This window comes from Arachis hypogaea, chromosome 20 (assembly GCF_003086295.3).
Source record: "Arachis hypogaea cultivar Tifrunner chromosome 20, arahy.Tifrunner.gnm2.J5K5, whole genome shotgun sequence".
Lineage (NCBI taxonomy): Eukaryota > Viridiplantae > Streptophyta > Magnoliopsida > Fabales > Fabaceae > Arachis > Arachis hypogaea.
The window spans coordinates 86,467,978-86,483,368 of NC_092055.1; the positions used below are offsets into that span (position 1 = coordinate 86,467,978).

The following is a 15,391-nucleotide window of genomic DNA, read 5'->3' on the forward strand; positions in this document are numbered from 1 at the left end:
AATTGCTCACTCAACCAATCCTTGTGGGATTCGACCTCACTCTATTGTGAGTTTTTACTTGACGACGATAACCGGTGCACTTGCCGGAAGGAATTTTGCCGATCGTGCAATTTCCTAAATCGTAGCATAACAAGTTTATGTGCATCAAGTTTATGGCGCCGTTGCCGGGGATTGGTTTTCGATTGACAATTCTCAAATTGGAAGCTAACTAGATTGAGCAATTTTCTCTTGCTTTGTTAATTCTGTTCAAGATACTTGTTGAATTTTAATTCCTGCACTTGGTTACATGCTTTCCTTCTTTATGCCTTTAAACTCATGCAACTAACTCACTGACTCACTAACTGTTTGAATTAATTCCTCAATTGAGCTAACCATACTCTTCCATTAACCAAGAGTATTTCACTTGTTTGTGTTTGAGCTGTGTTCTTGTATGACAGGTAGGAGAGGAGAGACATCAACTCCTCCATATACCGAACCAGAGAGGACCCTTCATAGACTTAGAAGGGAAGCAAGAGGGAAGAGAGTAGTGGGAGAAGAGGAATCTGAAGGAGAATCTGAGGACAATTTTGAGGAAGCTTTAGATCTCAACATGGATAGAGAAGTTCACAACCATGAGAGAGCTGATGGAAACGATGCCATCCCTGAGAGGAGGGTTCTTAGTTCATACATAAACCCAACCTCTGGGAATTGTGGTAGTAGCATCCAGAAACCACCCATTCAGGCCAACAATTTTGAGCTCAAGCCACAGCTAATATCACTTGTGGAAAATCATTGTTCCTTTGGAGGAAGTGCTAATGAAGACCCAAACCAACATCTCACAAAATTCCTGAGAATTTGTGACACTGTGAAGTCCAATGGAGTCCAGGAAGATGCCTATAAACTGCTTTTGTTCCCATTTTCACTTAGGGACAAAGCAGCTAAGTGGCTGGAATCATTCCCAAGGGGGAGTCTAACAACATGGGATGAGGTGGAAAGCAAGTTTCTGGCACGTTTCTACCCTCCACAAAAGGTCAATAGGCTTCGATCTGAGGTTCAGACTTTTAGACAACAAGATGGTGAAACTCTCTACGAGGCATGGGAGAGATTCAAGGACTTGACAAGGAAATGCCCACCAAACATGTTCCATGATTGGGTGCAACTGCACATCTTCTATGATGGGCTCTCTTATGAATCAAGGAAGGCTGTAGACCATTCATCAGGAGGTTCATTGAACAGGAAAAAGACTGTGGAAGAAGCCATTGAAGTGATCGAGACAGTGGCTGAGAATGAGTACTACTATGCATCAGAAAGACACAACACTAAGGGAGTCATGGAGCTGAACCATGTTGATACAATTCTAGCCCAAAACAAGGTGTTTTCCAAGCAACTAGCAGAGCTTACCAGGCAATTAGAAACAAAGCAAGTGGCTGCAATACACACACAAGATCAAGAGGAAGTAGGCATTGAAGGAGGTGATTGGGATGAGGCTAACTATGTGGGAAGGCAATCATATGATCCACATTCCAACACTTACAACCCAGGCTGGAGAAACCACCCAAACTTTGGGTGGGGAAACCAACAAACCCAACCACAAAACCACAAACCTTACAACCACAACCAACAAAACAATTCCACATACCAAAACTCCAACCAAAGATCATACCAAGCCACACAAAACACTTACCCCCAATCATCATATCATGGCCAAGATAATCAACATACCCAACCTAATCCGAACCAACAATTTCAAGATCAATTAAACCGAATAGAAGGAATTATGGCAACCATGAGTCAAGACATCATTGAACTGAAGAGCTTCAGGGATGATGTGAGAACTACCTTAAGAAACCATGGTGAAAAACTCAAAAGGATGGAATCTCAAGTAGGAGAGCTATCTCAACAGGCACCCAAATCAACTGCAGTGTTCCCTAGTGACACAGAAAAGAATCCTAAAGGGGAACAAAAGAGAGTAAGATGGGAAGAATGCAAAGCCATCACCATAATGAAGGAAGTCTCAGAAGAAGAAGGAATCAGGCCCTCAGAGCAGGAACCAGAAATCTTGAAGGAAGGTGTGGAAGAAGTTAAGCAAGAAGGTGGAACTGAGCAAGCCAAGGAACTGCAAAAAGGCATGATGGAAATATACCAACCAAAAGCACCTTTTCCTGAGAGGTTAGGAGGAGGTGAAAAAAGGAAAACCTACTCAAGGTTTCTAGAGACATTTAACTCTCTTCATGTCAATATTCCCTTTCTTGAGATTCTTCATCAAATGCCCACACACATCAAGTATTTAAAGGAATTGTTAAGCAAAAAAAGAGTTTTGAAGGGAGGACAAACAGTAACAATGAACAAAGAATGCAGTGCTCTCATCAAGAAGGACACACTCTCTAAGAAAACGGACCCAGGAAGTTTTCATATCCCTTGCATCATAGGGGAAACAAAAATTGACAGAGGATTCTGTGATCTAGGAGCTAGCATAAATGTGATGCCTCTAACTCTTATGAAGAGGCTACAACTGAATGAGGTGAGATCCACTGATGTAATCATACAACTGGCTGACAAAACTCAGAAGCAAGCTGAAGGGGTAGTTGAAAATGTGCTGGTGAAAGTGGGGGATTATTATTTCCCCACAGACTTTGTCATTGTGGACATGGAGGAAAGCTACTTACACCCTATCATTCTGGGCAGACCATTTCTAGCCACTACTAGAGCACTCATAGATGTAGAACAAGGAGAGCTAATTCTGAGAATACATGATGAACAGCTCATTTTCAAAGTCTTCAAACCTGCATCTGAGCCTGAACCAGAACCTGAAAAGCCTAAAGATGATAGTAGCCATCCGTGTTTGGAGGAAAGTAATCCAGCAGCTGAGACTCTAAAACAGTCATTGGAAGGCAAACAAGAGTTGCAAGAGTTAGAGCCACAAGAATCAGTGGAAACAGATCAGAAGGATCCTCCTGACATAAAGGTCAATGAAGAAATCCTCAAGAGAAAGGGAAGAGTGATAGGGAGATTGCCAAGAGGATGGAGAAACAAGAAAATTCCCACTGAAGGTTTTTCTCCGGGAGATAACGTGATATCAAGTCATTATCTGCCAATCCCACCTGGCCTCAAAACCATTCCTTCCCAGCTCCCTCAAGTGTTCACAATCAGGAAAGTTCTTTCTATGGAACATTTAGAGGTCATGAATGAATCAAGTGGGGACGTTTTCATAGTGAGAGGAGAGGACGTCAAGCACTACAATCCACCCTAACAAGGGACAACCGTCAAGCTAGTGACGTTAAAGAAGCGCTTCATGGGAGGCAACCCATGTTTTTAGTATCCTTAATCTTTAGTGCTTTGCTTTTCATCTAATAAAGCATGGTTTCTTATGCATGAACTTGAATCCTCAGGACAACTATTGATTAAGTGCACTAAACCTTGCATGTAAATTACGATGGGTCTCTAAGTTTGGTGTGCTTGATGGCACTCCCAAATCTTACTCGAATTGAATTCCATCTTTCATTCAAGGTGCACAACCAAACATTAAGTTTGGTGTTCTTTTTGAACACAGTTTATGAAAAGCAAGAAGTTCCTCTGGATCTCAAAATTCATGACAAGTATACCATTCACATGTTTTAATACTTTGGTTTCAATTACTTAGGTTAGTCACTTTGTTTAGAATCAAAGAGCCAAGGTGACTATGATTTATTAGAATTATGCACACTCATTAAGGACAACCAATATGGATTTCATGTCATCAGGAGACTTAACCAAACACTAAGTTTGGTGTCCAAATAATAAGTGTGCATACATGTAGAAGTCACGGCTATAAGCTCATAAAGACAAGCATTGATTTACATGTGCAAATACTATTCATAATTCACATGGACCGAAAAATGATAGCAAATTTGTTTGTTTGTGCAGGTACAAAAGAAAAGACAAAAATGGAGGAAAAAGACAAAGGGAGGTACGTGCTTGGTCAAAAAGAAAATTCACAAATCTTTGAAACTAACACATGGGAAAAGGAAGTTCTGCAAGAAAAGAAAGCTACATGTACAACCTAATGCATCCAGAATACTTCCAAGAAAATGAAAAGCCAATCGTCCTTATCTACAATTCATATATTTACCATCAAGCCACCCTTCACAAACCACCCTAGCCGTTCATTTTTCACTCTTGGGCACTATAAAGAACCACTTGGGGAACGAGTCCCACACCACCAATTCTCCTTCATACACATTTTCCTTCATCACAGCATAACTATCTCTTGCCGAAAACAACCTCACCACACCTCCAACAACACTTCTTGCTTCACCTTGTCAACTTTAGCTTGTCACTTACCAAAACTAAAAAAAAAAACCAATGGCAGCTTCATCTAGCCACAAAAGAAGAAAAGACAAGCAGCCAATGGAGGAAAACAGGGAATTCGATGCATGGAGATACAGATCAGTGTTCCATGAGATTCAAGCCGAATGGATGAGACCTAAAACGGTACTAGCTGAGGTTCCCTTTGACCTTGAAAAGGATGAGTTCCCAGGTGTTTGGGAAAAGATCAAAAAGAGGAAGTGGGAGCTCCTAACTAAGCCAATCACTAGAATCAACATCAACTTGGTGAAAGAGTTTTATGCAAATGCAGTAAGGGAGGATCAAACCAAGAACCCCACATACAAAAGCTATGTGAGAGGGGTGGAAGTTGACTTCAGTCCTAAAGCAATCATGAAAACTCTTGGCCTGAAAAACATACATTTCAGCCAAGCAAGTTATGAAGAAAGGATGATAGGAGAACCTGACTATACAACTATTGCTGAAGACCTTTGTGCCATCAGAGCTGAATGGGTGAGAAAAACAAGAGGGGCTCCAAGAGTCTTGAGAAGGGGAGACCTAACACCTGAAGCTAAAGGGTGGTATGCAATAGTTAGGAGATCCATCCTACCCACTGCAAACTCTTCAGAAATAGTCCCTAAAAGAGCCATCTTGCTACATTGCATTATGGTTGGAGGAGAGATCAAAGTTCATAAACTCATTGCTGAACAGATACAAGAGTTTAGTGAGAAAAGTGACCCTGAATCCTGGCTCCACTTCCCTAGCACTATCATTAGACTATGCATCGATGCCCAAGTACCACTTGAGGATGAAAGACCTAATTGGCTATATCCTGGACTGGCCATAACTGCGCACAGAATGACTCTTGGCCCAACTCCTCCAAGACATACAAGAAGAAGAAATGAAGAAGGGCAACAAGTGGAAGCCGAGCAAGAAGCAGAACAAGAAAGACAGGAAGGAGAAGATAGAGAAGAAGAGCAAGAAGAGCAAGCAACTCCTGAAAGAAGACAATGAATTCCCAGAGACCCCATGGATATGAGCAGAATGCAGGAAATCATGGAAGGAATGTCTCAACAATACATGAGGTCTCAGGAGAGACAAGAGGACTTTCATCTAAAAATGATGGATATGCAAAGGAACTTTGAATCAAGATTCTTCGATCTGCAAAGGGAACAAAATTTACACTTACAGGAATCCTTCAGCCACATATGCCAACACCAAGATGCCAATGTCTTGGCAATCAAGGAAGCCACCACTTTACAGAATGCAAGATACTCAGTCCAAGCTGATTACAACATCAGTTCGCAAATCAAGCTTAACTACATAGGGGAACATCTACACAAGATGGACCCAGCATTCCCAGCTTATGATGAGTATTTCAAAGGGAGGAAAGAAGGAGAAATAAACAAGGCAATGATCCTTGAAAAAGGAGTGGAAGAAACGATGAAAAAAGCTGGATTCTGGAAAAAGCTCATAAGAAAAGACAAGGGAGGCACAAGTGGTCAAAAAGAGGCAGGAAGCAAGAAGAAGCAGGATCCCAAGAATTAAGAAGAACCAAGCAATAAATAAGAGGTGGTCTCGTTCCTTAATAATCAAATGATAATTGGTGAATTGTCTTTATGAACGAGTTTTCATCATGAGTCATTTAAGTGTTATGTGGAGTTTTTTTTATGAGTCGTTTTTTTTAGTATGTGTGTTTGTTAATTGCTTTGAATAAAGTGAATGCCTAGATGTTTGGATATAACTTCACCTTCTTAAACAAGTGCGTGCCATGCTTGTTCTGTTTCCAAAAATAAAAGAAAAGTTTGAACAAAAGTAACTTGGCTAAATTAGTGACAATCAAGTAGAATTAAGTGGTGGTATGCATGCTTGATTGTTTAGTCAGATCACTAAAATTAGAGTGTAGAATTATCATTTTTTTTTATGTAGAAAGTGAACATTGTCTATGGATCTTGATGAATAAATGTCTTTGGCCATGAAAAAGAAAGAAAAAGAAAAAGAAAAAGCCACGGAAAAAGGCAACCAAAAAGCAAAAAAATTGAGAAAATAAGCTAGGTACCAATGGTTTGAACTTCTGAGACAAATGCCTGTGGTGTTTATGTATTAAGGATATGCTTGGATGAATAGGTTCTGAGGAGTGTTTCAACACTTGGTAACTTGGGTTAACTAACCCGGGATTATCAACCAAAAGTCCATTATCAAGAGCAACCTAAATACAAAACATTTAGTCACACAAAGAGGTGCTGGGCACCAATGTCTCAAGAAGAAATGTGAACTAAAATACCTAAGGTGGATATGTGTAGTGCACTGATAAGAAAAAGAAAATGCCAAAGGCTTGTGCAACACATGACACTAAGCAAACAAGGAGCAAAAGAAGCTCTAAGAAAAAGAAAAGAAAAACAAAGAAGAGAAAAGTGCAATTTTTGATAAGATGCAATGAAAAAGTGATAATCCTACCTGATAAGTATGAAAAAGTGATGCTGCAACTTTCTGCATAAAACCCTTCTGATGAACTTCAAATGCTTGCTAATATAGCCAATGTAATTGCTTTCTGTTTCATACTTTCTTCTCAAATAACTCAGGACTTGCTTAGGGACAAGCAAGTATTAAGTTTGGTGTTGTGATGCCAAGGCATCATAGGCTAGTTTCACTAGCATTTTTCTGTTAGTTTTAGTTGTTTTATGCATTTTCTTGAGCTTAAAGTAACCAAAAATGGTTAAATGAAGAACAAAGTAATGAACCATCCAAACAATGTGATTTTGATGCAAATTCCATGAGTTTTAGTTATATTACTTAAATGCTATGAATGAAAGATTTCTCATGAAATTTTGCAAGACTTTGATGCAATTGTTTGGATGATTTCAGGGAAGAAGAGGCTAAGCAAGGAAGCAACAAAATCAATAAAGGAAGCTTGAATATCACATGTGGAGTTTAAGTTCCAGTTTAAGCCTAAACTGGAGCTTAAACGCCAAAATCATGAAGGATAAGAAATGCTGGGATTGAAGTTTAACCTCCAGTTTGACCTCAAACTGGAGGTTAAACGCCAGAATGAAAAGCCTCACTTAAGGAGCATTCCACGTTTAACCTCCAGTTTGACCTCAAACTGGAGGTTAAACGCCAGAATGAATATGCCACCCAGGGAGGAGTTCCACGTTTAACCTCCAGTTTGACCTCAAACTGGAGGTTAAACGCCAGAACCAGGAAGAGTACCAGGGAGCCATTCCACGTTTAAGCTCCAGTTTGACTCAAACTGGAGCTTAAACGTGTTCGATAGCTTTTCAACTCCAGGGTTGCTCTCTCCATCTCCACGTTTAACCTCCAGTTTGACCTCAAACTGGAGGTTAAACGTGTTCGACACCTCCAGGGCCACCATTCCAAGCTTCCACGTTTAACCTCCAGTTTGACCTCAAACTGGAGGTTAAACGTGTTCGACCTCCAGTATGCCTCCACCCTTTTCCACGTTTAACCTCCAGTTTGACCTCAAACTGGAGGTTAAACGTGTTCGACCTCCAGGGCTGCCTTTCCTATCTCCACGTTTAAGCTTCAGTTTAACCTTAAACTGAAGCTTAAACGTGTTCGACTACATGACTCTCCAGGGCTACCTTCTTCCATTTCCACGTTTAAGCTTCAGTTTAACCTTAACTGAAGCTTAAACGTGCTTCTACAAAAGGCCTCACTGGAAGTGTCTGGCGTTTAAGCTGCAGTTTAAGCTTAAACTACAACTTAAACGCCACTCTTGGAAAAGGTTTCTGGGCCAAAAATATTGTGATTTAAGTTAGTCTTTGAGCACAAATATTAACTTAAACTTACTTTGGTATGAAACCCAATTGAATATCATGGTTTATGGGATTGGGCCTGAAGGATTGATGAGTTTGAAATCTCAATTTATTGAGTCATGTGTCATTATTTGATTATCACTAAATTGGCTCAATAAATGTTACAGGATTTGGATCAACAACCTCATCAAGGTTATGGATCATAAACCCAAGGCAAAAGGAAAGCAAGGAGAGGCCTCAAAGCCCAAGAAGCACAACTGAAGCTCAATATAGAAAGTGTATAAATAGGATAGAAGTTAAGTTAGAGAGGACTTTTACTTTCACTTCTAGCTAGTTTTCCTTTTCTTTGTAATTGAATTCAGAGCTATGATTCACTAAACCCCCTTTCATTGGGTTAGGGAGCTCTATTGTAATTCAATGAATCAATAATAGTGTATCTTCTTCTTCAATCTTTTCTCTTGAATTTTGTTAGAAAGCTTCTCGATCTAATTCCATTGAGTAGTTGTCTTGGGAAAGAAACTACTCATACTTGGAATCCTTCGGAGCCTTGGGAAAGGAATGGAGGATTCATGCTAGAGAAGCTTTCTCACAGTGGATTGGATTGGGGTTTGGATGGATATTGTGACATGTAATCCTACCAAATTGTGGTTCATGAAATTGTGTGGTATAATCAGTGATCAAGCATCATCTCTTCTTATGAACATTTAAACCAAGGGATTGGGAATTTGTTTGTTTTTAGAGAGCATTGGTGAGCCAAGGAATTGGGATCCAATCATATAAGATTGCCAAGCAAAATTTAATGAACGCATTGGTTGAGGAAGAGATAAACATGTTTTGATTCGGAGATTTCAATATCTCCTAAACCCAATGAATTCCCCATTTCTGACTTCCACTTTCTATTTACATTCTGCAACTCCATTCTTGCAATCACCCCCATTCCCTTTTAATTTCAGCAATTTACATTCTGCTCTTTAATTCATGCAATTTAAGATTCAGCCATTTAATTTTCTTGTCATTTACTTTTCCCGCCAAATTTACATTCCGCAATTCTCATCTCAAATCTTGATTCCGCTCAACTAGAACACACTTCTAATCCGAATTGCTCACTCAACCAATCCTTGTGGGATTCGACCTCACTCTATTGTGAGTTTTTACTTGACGACGATAACCGGTGCACTTGCCGGAAGGAATTTTGCCGATCGTGCAATTTCCTAAATCGTAGCATAACAAGTTTATGTGCATCATTGCATTCATGCTTTCTTGGCACGCTTTGAACACCAAACTTGTTCTTCACTATATATTGTAATATAAGGATTTCACCAAGTATTTGTCAAGTTTGGGTTGGAATTCATGAATATTGACTTATTCACTAGTAAAAGCTAATAAAACATGGGTTGCCTCCCATGAAGCACTTCTTTAGCGTCACTAGCTTGACGTTTCTCCTTCATCAGGGAGGTTGATAATGCTTCAAGTCCTCCCCTCTTGCCTTGGACTTATATCCATTGGTTGTATCAATGATCTCTACATGTTCCAAGGAGAGAACTCTGTTGATAGTGAAGACCTTAGGTAACTAAGATGGTACAGTGGAGAGATTAGGGGGGATATCTGGGAAGTAAGCTGAGATCACTTTATCTCCTGGAGAGAAGTCTTCCGTAAGGATCTTCTTGTTCCTCCACCCCCTTGGTACCTTCTTCTTTGTCCCTTTTGATGTTGCCTTGCTCTTGGTGACTTCTTCTTCTAAGAGAATTTTGTTGTTGTCTTCACATGTCTCTGGTGGTTTAGGTTCCTCCAGCTTTTCCTTGAGTTGTGACAACTGCTTATTTCCTTGTTCATCAACCAAGGGCTTTCCCAGATGGGCTGGTTGTGCTTCAGTGCTTGCTTCCTCTGTCAGCTCATTATGATCTTTGCTTGGTTCTTTGTTTTCTTGGTCTGCTTCTTGCGAGAGTTTGAAGACATTAAAACTGAGTCATTCATCATGGATCCTCAATATTAGCTCCCCTCGCTCCACATCTATGAGTGCTCTGGCTGTAGCTAGGAATGGTCTTCCCAATATGACTGGGTGCGTGTGACTCTCTTCCATGTCCAAGATGACAAAGTCTGTGGGAAGAAAGTATTTCCCAACCTTTAACAACACATTTTCCACCACCCCTATTGCTTGTTTTTGAGTTTTGTCAGCCAGCCTGATGACTACATCTGTGAGTAATATCTCATTGATCTGCAGCCTCTTCACCAGGGATAAGGGCATTAAGTTGATGCTTGCTCCCAAATTGCAGAGTGCTCTATCAAACATTGTTTCCCCTATGGCACAGGGGACATGAAAACTCCCTGGATCTTTTCTTTTCGTAGGCAACTGTGGTTGAATGAGGGCACTGCACTCCTTGTTCATCACTATAGTTTGGCCTCCCTTGAGTGAGCTTTTCCTGGGAAGCAGCTCCTTCATATACTTGATGTATGCAGGCATTTGTTGAATAGTCTTGATGAATGGTATGTTAACATGCAGAGATGCAAACAAATCTAGAAACCTTGAGTATATTCTCTTCTCCACAGCACCATTGAGCAGTTGGGGAAAAGGTGCATAGAGTCTCAGCAGCTCCTGTTGTGAGATTTCTGGTTCTTGATGATCTTTTTCCTTCTTCTCTAGTGAGGTATCTTCAGGTTGTTCTGACAGCTTGCTTGGCTTGTCGACAGTCTCCTTATCACTTATAGTGACCATCTTGCAATCTTCCCATCTTACTTTCTTTGTTTCACCTCTCGGATTCTTCTCTGTGTCACTTGGGAATCCATCTGTGGGTTTGGGAATTTGTTCAGAGAGATACCCCACTTGAGATTCCAACCTCTTGATTGTGTCTCCCTGGTTCTTGAAACTGGCTCGCACTTCCTCCTTGAACACCTTGTTGTCTTGAATCTCCTTGCCTATGCCTTCAAGTAGATTCTCAATCCTTGATATTCTGTCATCTAATGATGATAGGTCAGGCTTAGGAGGGTTATTTTGGCCTTGATATGAATGTGGAGAGGTGTTGTTATGGAAGTGTTGATATGGTCTAGATGTGAAGTGTTGGTGGGCTGCATTGTTGGGATTTGGGCATCTTTGATCAAGGCTTTGGTCTTGTTGATTTTCCCACCCAAAGTTTGGGTGATTCCTCCATCCAGGGTTGTAGGTCTTGGAGTATGGATCATGGTTTTGTCTAGGTGAATTCCCAATGTAGTTGGCTTGCTCCTGACTTCCCTCTGCTTCTTCATTCACTCCTTCTTGGGTTGTTGATGAAGTGGTGATTGCTGCTACTTGGTTCCTCTCTATCTTCTTGGTGAGGTCAGCCAGTTATTGGGTAATGAGCTTGTTTTGGGCCAGCAGAGCATCTACATTATTTAGCTCCATTACTCCTCTTGTGTTCCCTCTTTCGGTAGCATAAAAGTAGTCATTCTCTGCTACAGTTTCAATGACATCTATGGCCTCCTCAATGGTCTTCTTCTTGTTCAAAGATCCTCCGGATGAATGGTCTATGGCCTTCTTTGACTCATAAGAGAGCCCTTCATAGAAAATGTGCAGCTGCACCCATTCATTGAACATATCTGGTGGGCACCTCCGTGTTAGGTCTTTAAACCTCTCCCATGCTTCATATAGAGTCTCACCATCTTATTGCCTGAAAGTTTGGACCTCAGCTCTCAGCCTATTGATTCGTTGAGAAAGGTAAAATCTTGCTAAGAATTTGTTCACCACATCTTCCCAAGTTGTCAAGCTCTCCTTTGGGAAAGACTCCAGCCACTTGGCTGCCTTATCCTTGAGTGAGAATGGAAATAAGAGCAGTCTATAGGCGTCAGGATGAACACCATTAGATTTCACTATGTCACATACTCTCAGGAAGGTGGTTAGATGTTGATTGGGGTCTTCTTGGACACTTCCTCCGAACAAACAGTTGTTCTGAACAAGGGTGATGAGCTGTGATTTTAGTTCAAAATTGTTGGCATGGATGGTTGGCTTTTGAATGCTATTTCCACAGTTTCCTGGGTTTGGATTGATGTAAGAGCCTAAAACTCTTCTATCCTCCCCAGCATGATTTGCTCGTCCTCTTCCGCCATGGTTGTGAGCTTCTTCTTCACGATGGTTTTCCATGTTTTCTTCCATGTTTGGTTTAAAGTATTCCTCAAAGTGTTCCTCTTCTTCTTCAGCACCAACTACACGTTTTTCTCTTGCCTCCCTCCTTAGTCTAAGGAAGATTCTCTCAGGTTCAGAATCAAAGGAAGTTGAAGCCCCGCTTCTTCTCCCTGTCATACAACCAACAAGTACAAGCAAAGAGAATAGGTGCAGAAAGTATATCTGTCAGAATTATTGTTAGTGTGAGTGATGCAATATATCAAACAGTTAGTGGGTTAGTGAAATGAATTGTAAATAACAAAGAAAAAGTAGGGGGAAGGGAAGAAATTAACTAAAACAAAAAGTACACTACTCAAACAGAAAATTAGATCAAACAAAACAAAAATGCTCAATCTAGTTATCTTCCAATTTAATCATTGTTGATGCACAATCAATCCCCGGCAACGGCGCTATAAACTTGATGCATGGAAAACTTGTCTCATAACAAATTTCCTTCGGTAAGTGTACCGAATTTGTCGTCAAGTAAAAACTCACAATAGAGTGAGGTCGAATCCCACAGGGATTGATTGATCAAGCAACTTTAATTAGAGGAATGTTCTAGTTGAGCGAATCAGAATTTGAGTTGAGAATTGCAGAAAATTAAATGGCGGGAAAGTAAATAACAGAAAAGTAAATGCTAGAAATAAAAAGCTGCATGTAAATGACGGAAAGTAAATTGCAGAATCTTAAATGGGAATGGGGGAATTGCTCATAAAAGTAAATGACAGAAATTAAAGAGAATGTGTAAGATCAGAAATGGGAAGTTCATTGGGCTTAGGAGATGTTGCAATCTCCGGATCAATTTCATTTTCAACTCTTCCTCAATCAATGCACTCATTGATCTCCTTGGCAATCTTAAGTGATTGAATTACAATTTCTTGTAATTCAATCTCTCAAATCTTGATCAATAGCCAATTCCTTGGTCAATTGCTTATGAGAAGAGATGAAGTATGGTCATTGATTATACCACATGCATTTCCCAAATCAAGTGGTGAGAGGATTATAGTCACATATCCATCCAAACCCAATTTGGTCCAGCATGAGAAAGCATTTCTAGCATGATCTCTTCATTCCTCTTTCAAGGTTCAGAAGAGATCCAAGTATGAATAGCTTCTTTTCCAAGATAACTATCCAATTGGATGAAGATCAAAAGCTTTCAAGTAAAATCAAGAGAAAATATAGAAGAAGAATAATGAAAACTAGTATTGATCCATCAAATTACAACAGAGCTCCCTAACCCAATGAAAGGGGTTTAGTTGTTCATAGCTCTGGAAAATGAAAACAAAGATGGAGAATACATGATGAAACTAGAAGTGCAGAGAAAGTAAAATACAGAGAGTAGTTCTATGCCAAGAGGCTCCCTATAATTTTCCAATTCCCTAAATAATTCAAAGCTACTCCTATATATACTACTCTTCTACTCTTCTAGTTGGTTCTTCAAGTCTTGGGTCTGGGCCTTTGGATCTTGAGTTTGAAGCAGTTATCTTCTTCATTGGGCTTGGCTTTACTTGCAGAGAGAAAGTGTGAAGTGGGCAGAGACTTTAGCTCAGGACGTTAGTGGTGTTAACGTTCAGTGAAAATATGGGTTCGAGAACTTTAGTGACATTCAACTTTTTCACTAACGTTCCTCACCCAAGTAAGAGCCACGTTAACCTCAACGTTAGTGGCACAAACGTTGCCACTAACGTTGCCTCTTTGTCCATCGCGCACGTTATTGGGACTCAACTTTCCCAATAACGTTGAGAAGCCTCCCCATTCCCTACGTTAGAGTCCATGTTAACTTAGTTAACGTGGCTCTTTTAACGTAGGCTTGACAACCTTCGAGAACGTTAGTGACACTTAACATTGTCACTAACGTTCCAATGTGCCCCTTAGCTCCCACGTTTGAGTCCACGTTAACTAGGTTAACGTGGCTTCTAACGTGGCTGTGCTAGCCATCTCCAACATTAGTGACAAAGTTGAATGTCACTAACGTTGGCTCATCATCCCTCTCCTCACGTTAGCTTCCACGTTAACTAAGTTAACGTGGAAGTTAACGTGGCTCATTGTGGCTTGTGTTGGCTCCTTCCAACGTTAGTGTCAATGTTTGGTGTCACTAACGTTGTCGACAATCTTTCTTCTTCACGTTAACTTCCACGTTAACTAGGTTAACGTGGGAGTTAACGTTGCCTCTTGGGGATAGTGTGTGTTCATCCCAACGTTAGTGACAATGTTTGGTGTCACTAATGTTGTCGACCACCTAGTTTCTTCACGCTAGCTTCCACGTTAACTAGGTTAACGTGGGAGTTAACGTGGCTTCTTGGACTTGGCTAACGTTAGTGAGAATGTTGAATAACACTAACATTGGCGTCCCCCTTTTCTTCTTAACGTTAGAGGCCACGTTAACTAAGTTAACGTGGCAACTAACGTGGCCACTTATGAGCTTGGTCCAACGTTAGTGATAATGTTAAGTGTCACTAACGTTGGCTCCATTTCCTTTCTTCCACATTAGAGTTCACGTTAGCTTAGTTAACGTGACTCTTAACCTGGGCAATGATGGCTTCGAGAGCGTTATTGGCAATGACTTTTCTCATTAACTTTGCAACTTACTCCCATTCCACGTTAGTGTTAACGTTAGTGTAACTAACGTAGCTACTAATGTGGTTCTTCTTTGCTTCCATTGTTATGAAATCAAGCAATAAAGTGCATCAAAGTTCTAGTCCAAGTCATGGGAAATGCAACATCCAATTTGTCATTAAATTCATACAAAATCCTCATGAAATCATGTAAAGTGCACAATGTATGCTTGAATCAAGATGTAAATGAATATCTACCCCCAAACTAGCTTATTTTCTAAGGAAATGCATGAAGCTACCCTAAAAACAGTAAAGAAAAGGTCAGTGAAACTGGCCAAAATTCCCTGGCATCAACTACAGACCCTATGAAACTGCCTAAGCTAGGCACAAAACTCGGAATCAACCAAAGAGACACACATAAGAACCATTGAGTCCACCCAATCGGCCATGCCCTCAAGAACCTGGGAAGACATCTCTACAATGTTATTGCGAGAAGACATGAGACCAACTAATCCTACAATAAGAAAAGAAGAATGGATTACTAAAAAGCATCTTGGACAAAGGGTGAAACAACTCGACTAATATGATACAGAAGAACAAAAAGGAAAGGAAAACCCCAAGACTCAAACCAAAGTCCTGGGGCATCC

The 15,391-nt window shown here is 40.4% G+C and overlaps 2 non-coding genes across 2 annotated transcripts; one reads left to right on the plus strand and one right to left on the minus strand.

Annotated features, from left to right (window-relative positions):
* Nucleotides 1-1,015: 1,015 nt before the first annotated feature.
* On the minus strand, nucleotides 1,016-1,119 carry LOC112788408 (small nucleolar RNA R71). Its single transcript, XR_003195773.1, has one exon. It is a non-coding gene; the product is annotated as a small nucleolar RNA R71 (small nucleolar RNA).
* A 10,501-nt stretch (nucleotides 1,120-11,620) lies between these two features.
* Nucleotides 11,621-11,727, plus strand: LOC112788197 (small nucleolar RNA R71). Its single transcript, XR_003195572.1, has one exon. It is a non-coding gene; the product is annotated as a small nucleolar RNA R71 (small nucleolar RNA).
* Nucleotides 11,728-15,391: the final 3,664 nt, after the last annotated feature.